Below are 6,693 nucleotides of genomic sequence, written 5' to 3'. Positions count from 1 at the left end.
TCAATAGTACAAAACAAATTCTCAAAAAGTTAAAAATGATTAAAAAAAAACAAGGATAAAAAACAAAAACAAGTGGTAAACTGAAGAAATTTGAGCTTTTAACAAATGGAGTTAAAAGTTTCTGATATTTGGACGCTCTGGCTTATATATTATTAAATCATTTAACAAAAATTGCTCAAAAACTTTAAAGTCTAAATATTTTCTGACTATTTGTTTTCAAAAAGCTTAAGAAAACGTTTAAAAAGTGCCACAAAAAAGGACTGTAATATGGAAAATTTGGGTATCTAAATTTTTAGTGGTGCTTTAAAAGTTTTTTAATTTTTTTTTTAAACGTTTACCTTATGAAAAAAATTTGGTGTTACTATACATAATAAGAGGTAGAGTAGAGCAACGGGTATGAATTTGAGTTTTCTCTTTCTTTTTTTTTTTTTTGGATGCTGACAAATTTTAAAAATATATTTGAATTTGATGTTTTGATAAGCAGCACAGTAGTCAATTCATGTCCTGGAGTTTTCATCTGCTGTGAATTTGGACAAAAAAAAAACAAAAAAAAACAAATTAAAATAATTTAAACTGCGAAAGACACAAAGAGGGACAGGAGGATTTTTCTCAGTTTTGGTGTAGTTCAGGGAGCAATGACAGCAAAGGAATCAGATGGAATCAACTGTTAACAGTTTCCCCTCACCATCCACACTATCAGAAAATATAAAAATGTCTTTCCTTCATTTCAACCAACCAGTGCGCTACACTGCACCTTAAGAAATGGAATCTCAAGTGTCTCTCTCCAGAGTCGAAGCATTGCTGATCCACAGGTTAGTTTCGAAGGACATGGCAGTATCTTTACAAGTAAACAGGCTTACACATGCATGGATGATTAGATCAAAATTCTCGCTTTTTGAGACAAGAGGCATGAAATGAAAGGAATACTCCGGTTAAAACACCTCTCTTGATGGAGCTTGCACAGAGTCAAAAAACAGGTGAAAAGAGCAGCGCTTAGCTAACACACACCTCAATGCTACTGGGAACTGATCTAGGTCAGTGGAGCGATTCGGAAATGACGACTTTGGAGCTCAGAGGAATTCTGGGATTCACAGGTGAGTATGTGAAGATTGAGTCAAAGAGAAAACAATAAACAAGAGTTCAACTTCTCCCTTGGGACACTTCAGAGACTTCCTTAAATGTGTACGTGTGCGTGTATCAGGCCCAGCTGCCGTCTATTAGCAGATGAGGCAGCATTACATAAGGACCTCAGGGGGACGCGGCCTCAAGGGAGTGCCTTGAGCCATGCCTACGCTTTCTTCTCCGACTCCGTGGAGTTATCTCCTCTTTCAGCTGACCATATGCACACTCACACACACACACACACACAGAGTAAGCATGCACTCATCCAATGATGGGGTCTTCGAGTGAATGTGCCGGAGAGAATGGAAAAACTCCACCTGAAAAGGAAAGAGGGGGAAAAAAATTGAATTCTGAGCCAAAAAAGGCTTGAGCAGCAATTTTTTAAATGGTAGGGCTGACACAAAACAACAAATTTGGTAAATAAATTATCTATTACAGGGCTCCAGACAAAAATAAATAAATCAATCAAGAAGCAATTGGCTCCTATAAGAAAAAAATTAGGCAGCAAATTATTTTTTTAGGTGCCACAGAATAAATCTGTTCTTTTTTTTTTTTTTTACACATACTGTCATGTGTTTATGTCTCTTTTCTTGTCTTTATCAGCATTTTAATCCATCTTGTAGATGTCCTAGGAACTAAGGGTCACTTAACTAAATGTCTTTTCCAACTTCAGAACTATATACAATCACAAAGAATTCTTTATTACACAGAATCTGTGCCAATATCACGGACCATAATTATGTCAGCATCACTTGGCCATTGAGTGTAGTTTTACCTTTAGCTCCTTGCATTCTTTCTTATGTCAACAGGTTAAGTAAAAATCTGAATATGTAATATAGCGCATAAATTTTGCAAAATGCTCCTACTTATCGTTTTTTTTTTTCTGGCTGACTGATGATGAGCTTATGGACACTGAATGGTTATTCTGAGGTAAATGTATTGTTACGTGGCATTGTTTAGGCTACAAGTTTTCCACGTTTTTTGAAACACTGAAATAGTGATTACATGAGACATTTCAGTAAGATGTACTGTATCTTATAATATACCTTTAGATGTCCATTCATGTTTATTTCGTACTATAGTAGTAAAGAGAAAGATATGATGGGTTCACATGCCACTTGAATTGAGGCACTAAAGCGATCACTCATGCTGCATTAAAGAGTGCCAAAACGGTATTTATTCTTTGAATTTCATTATGAATTTGGCAGAATTTTAAAGCTGATACTTCGTTTATTAAAATGTAACAAAGCACAAAGCTTATTGCGATTATTGGACGGCAAGTGCGCTACAAATATAATGAAGCTCATGCATTAACAGACCACAGCATATAGACTAAAGATTTTTTTTTCAAGTTATGCACGAAATAGACATTGCTTTTCTGCACGCACATCACGCATCTCTGCTCTCATGCTGCACAACTGGAGCTGCTTTCAGCAGATGAGCCATCAACGCTGCTGTTCGGCAGAGATGAGGACTGATTGAAAGTTTTTTTTCCACTAAAACTTTGATGTGCATCGCCTCAGTTGATTATGTCAACATAAAAGATGTGATCGCAAAACAATCAGAAAAAAATTAATTACACACAAATTTTTAAATCATAACATGTAAATTTCAATAATTGCAAGTGGCGACCTCAGCAAAAACTTCACTCACAAATTAATATTTTTAGTCGCAAATGCGACCGTTTTAGTCGCAGTCTGGAGCCCTGAATTTATTTAAATAAAATTTATGTGAGCATTTGTTTCTATAATGTATTCTGTGAATTGTGTGTGAAAACATACACTACAAATAATCATTCTATTATGCTGATTTGGTGCTCATTTATTACCAGTTCTTTTTGGCGCTCAATTGTTAATAATGGTTCTTATCATCAATGGTGGAAAGATGCTGGAATTAGGATGCTGGCATTCTTTGATTAATATAACATTCAAATAAAATAGCATTTATTTAAAATACAAAACTTTTGTAACATTAAACATTTCTTTGCTGTCATTTTTGACCAATGCAATGAGTCCTTGCTGAAGGTAAAACCGTTTCCATAAAAATATTGAGCAAAATCTGTTTTTAACATTGATAAGAAAATGTTTCTTGAGTTTCTCATATTAGAATGACTTCTAAAGCATCACGTGACACTGAAGACTGAAATACTAATAGCTGAAAATTCATCAAAGTAGAAAAGTTTAATATTTGAGTTGTCCTCAAAAATTCACAAATAGCGTGCCCAATGTAGTCCAAATCATGAGCAAATGACATTTATGAACCAGTTCTTTTAATGAATCATTAAAAAAAATTAATGAACTCAGGTGTTACTAGTCTGAGGGGGCTTTCACACTGGGCACTGCTTGGAACAGCAGCTACGCTAATTATGTCGCTATTTTTTGCCGTAACTAGGATTTACACAAGCTTCAGTCTGGATCCAGAACACCTGAGAAGAGATGAAACCAACCCCTCAGAAGACCTCAGAAGATGCCAACCCTGAAACAACATACAGAACTACCAAATTTTGCTATAAGTTTGATTGCATCATATAATTGCTGTTAATAGTGTTCATCGTCTGTTTGATTACATCTTTAATTGATTTTTCCGTACATTTCTGCCATATGTACATTAACTGACAGTCACCACTGATAAGGTACCACTAAATATTGTAGAAACTTAATTTGCTGTAAAGTTGCTTTGCAATGATTTGTATCGTGAAAAGCGCTGTACAAATAAACTTGAATTGAATTGAATTAAAACTTGAATTGATGCGGCCCGAGCCTGAGTGCGATTGTTCCTGTCGCCCCCCGCAGCATTGGTCTGGTTTCACACTCACTTGATTCTTGTTTACTATATGTTAGGGATGTGCAAATTAACCGTTTAACCATTAACCGAAAGTAAAAAAAAAATGACCGATTAATACTATCAGTTTAAACGGTTTAAAATTTATATATATATATATATTTTTTTTCAAGTATTACTTAAATATCATCAACGAAACACACGGCGTCACACATGGCGGTAGACACGGTGTTGAGAGAAGAATATGTTCAGCCCCCTCCCTCCGAAGCTTCGAATATTCGGTGTTGATTACTACCGAAGCTTCGAAGCTCAAAAAATGGTATCAGAGTATGATAAAGTAAACAGTACTAGCACGTGCAGCGGCAGCAGCTTCCCCCGGGTCCTAATGCCCGTTCGGTAAGGAGTTTTAATTCCGTATGGGGTGCTGTTGGCCTACTTTTAATAAAATGCACACATAAATACACAAATAACATTTAGACTGTGTTTCTGATTAAATAAAGCAGTAATTGATGTCAAATGAATAAAATTTAAAAAAATCACAAACATGACACTTTTAAATTAAATAATTTTATATATACTGATTTATTCATGAATGTGTTGTTATTTTTTAAACAAATTATGAGTTCTAAAAGAAACTCTTTTGCTTTAGACCATCTACAAATGTTAAATCTTAAAATAAAATGTTAAGGTTACTACTGCATCTTTCTGAAAAAAATGCAGCGATTGATACGGTTTATTTATAGTTATTTTCAAAGCTTCAATGTAGTCATTATAAAAGAACTTCATTATTGTTTATTTAATTCTAACAAATAAGTTATTGTTAAGAACCTAAAAAAATAAGTTCTTGTAAACAAAACAAAATTAAAAAATTTGTTACACTTGGTGTTGTTTCCAAAAAAAAAGGAAATATATCGGTGTCGGCATCGGCAATCGACCAAAATGAGTTGAAAAATATCAGCATATCGGATATCGGCAAAAATCCAATATCGTGCATCCCTAGTAATTTTTATTTTTAGGATAAAGTACTCTTTTAGAATGCCATGACCATTCGTAAAAGCAGACAGACTAACTATAACCTTGAAAAGCTAAAGTAGGGATGCACCGAATGTTCGGCAACCGAAATTATTTTGCCGAAAATAGCAAAAAAAGCTCTTTCGGTGTTCGAATAAGCGAAAAGACAGAATAAATTGTACCGAACGATATCAGCAACACACCCGCCACGCGTGAAGTCGATTGGATGAACGGTTCTTGACATAATAAAAATGCAAACAGACAGACAGACACACAGATTCCTGCCTTTATTACACCATGTCTACACCGGACGCGACAGTTGTTGTGTTGCGCTGCGCCGCAATAGCTAAAGTCTGGTACACTGGATGCGACAAAGCGACCGTTGAAAATCATTTGAAATTTGTGTCAGTAGGTCATAAATAGAACACAGCAGCATCCAGTGTAGACAATAATAAGTTCTATTGTGTTTTGTCACGGCGCGGCATCCGGTGTAGACACGGTGTTGAGAGAAGAATATGTTCAGCCCCCTCCCTCCGAAGCTTCGAATATTCGGTGTTGATTACTACCGAAGCTTCGAAGCTCAAAAAATGGTATCAGAGTATGATAAAGTAAACAGTACTAGCACGTGCAGCGGCAGCAGCTTCCCCCGGGTCCTAATGCCCGTTCGGTAAGGAGTTTTAATTCCGTATGGGGTGCTGTTGGCCTACTTTTAATAAAATGCACACATAAATACACAAATAACATTTAGACTGTGTTTCTGATTAAATAAAGCAGTAATTGATGTCAAATGAATAAAATTTAAAAAAATCACAAACATGACACTTTTAAATTAAATAATTTTATATATACTGATTTATTCATGAATGTGTTGTTATTTTTTAAACAAATTATTAGTTCTAAAAGATTTTCAGAATGTTTACAACTCTTTTGCTTTAGACCATCTACAAATGTTAAATCTTAAAATAAAATGTTAAGGTTACTACTGCATCTTTCTGAAAAAAATGCAGCGATTGATACGGTTTATTTATAGTTATTTTCAAAGCTTCAATGTAGTCATTATAAAAGAACTTCATTATTGTTTATTTAATTCTAACAAATAAGTTATTGTTAAGAACCTAAAAAAATAAGTTCTTGTAAACAAAACAAAATTAAAAAATTTGTTACACTTGGTGTTGTTTCCAAAAAAAAAGGAAATATATCGGTGTCGGCATCGGCAATCGACCAAAATGAGTTGAAAAATATCAGCATATCGGATATCGGCAAAAATCCAATATCGTGCATCCCTAGTAATTTTTATTTTTAGGATAAAGTACTCTTTTAGAATGCCATGACCATTCGTAAAAGCAGACAGACTAACTATAACCTTGAAAAGCTAAAGTAGGGATGCACCGAATGTTCGGCAACCGAAATTATTTTGCCGAAAATAGCAAAAAAAGCTCTTTCGGTGTTCGAATAAGCGAAAAGACAGAATAAATTGTACCGAACGATATGATGCGATCAAATAGCAACAAGTGCAGGGTGAGAGGCGCGCACTCTTTATTATGCAGCACACACGTCAGCAGTGTGGAAGCATTTAAACTGTCGGAGAAAGACGCAAAAATAATTACAAGCACCGACAGCGAGAGACTGTTTAGGACTGCATCGCATGTCTTCAATGAGAAGAGGAAGGGGTGATTGTTGCTGGTTACTGTATGATGATTGAAATCGCGAAATGGCCTTAAACAATTAGTAAATAAACTGCAGAACATTAAGTTTTCTAATACACGCGCGCATTGCATG

This window comes from Sinocyclocheilus grahami, unplaced genomic scaffold, assembly GCF_001515645.1.
Source record: "Sinocyclocheilus grahami isolate Dianchi unplaced genomic scaffold, SAMN03320097.WGS_v1.1 scaffold579.1, whole genome shotgun sequence".
NCBI classification, from domain to species: domain Eukaryota; kingdom Metazoa; phylum Chordata; class Actinopteri; order Cypriniformes; family Cyprinidae; genus Sinocyclocheilus; species Sinocyclocheilus grahami.
The sequence above is the reverse complement of the archived record's forward strand: the minus strand, read 5'-3'. Positions refer to the sequence as shown.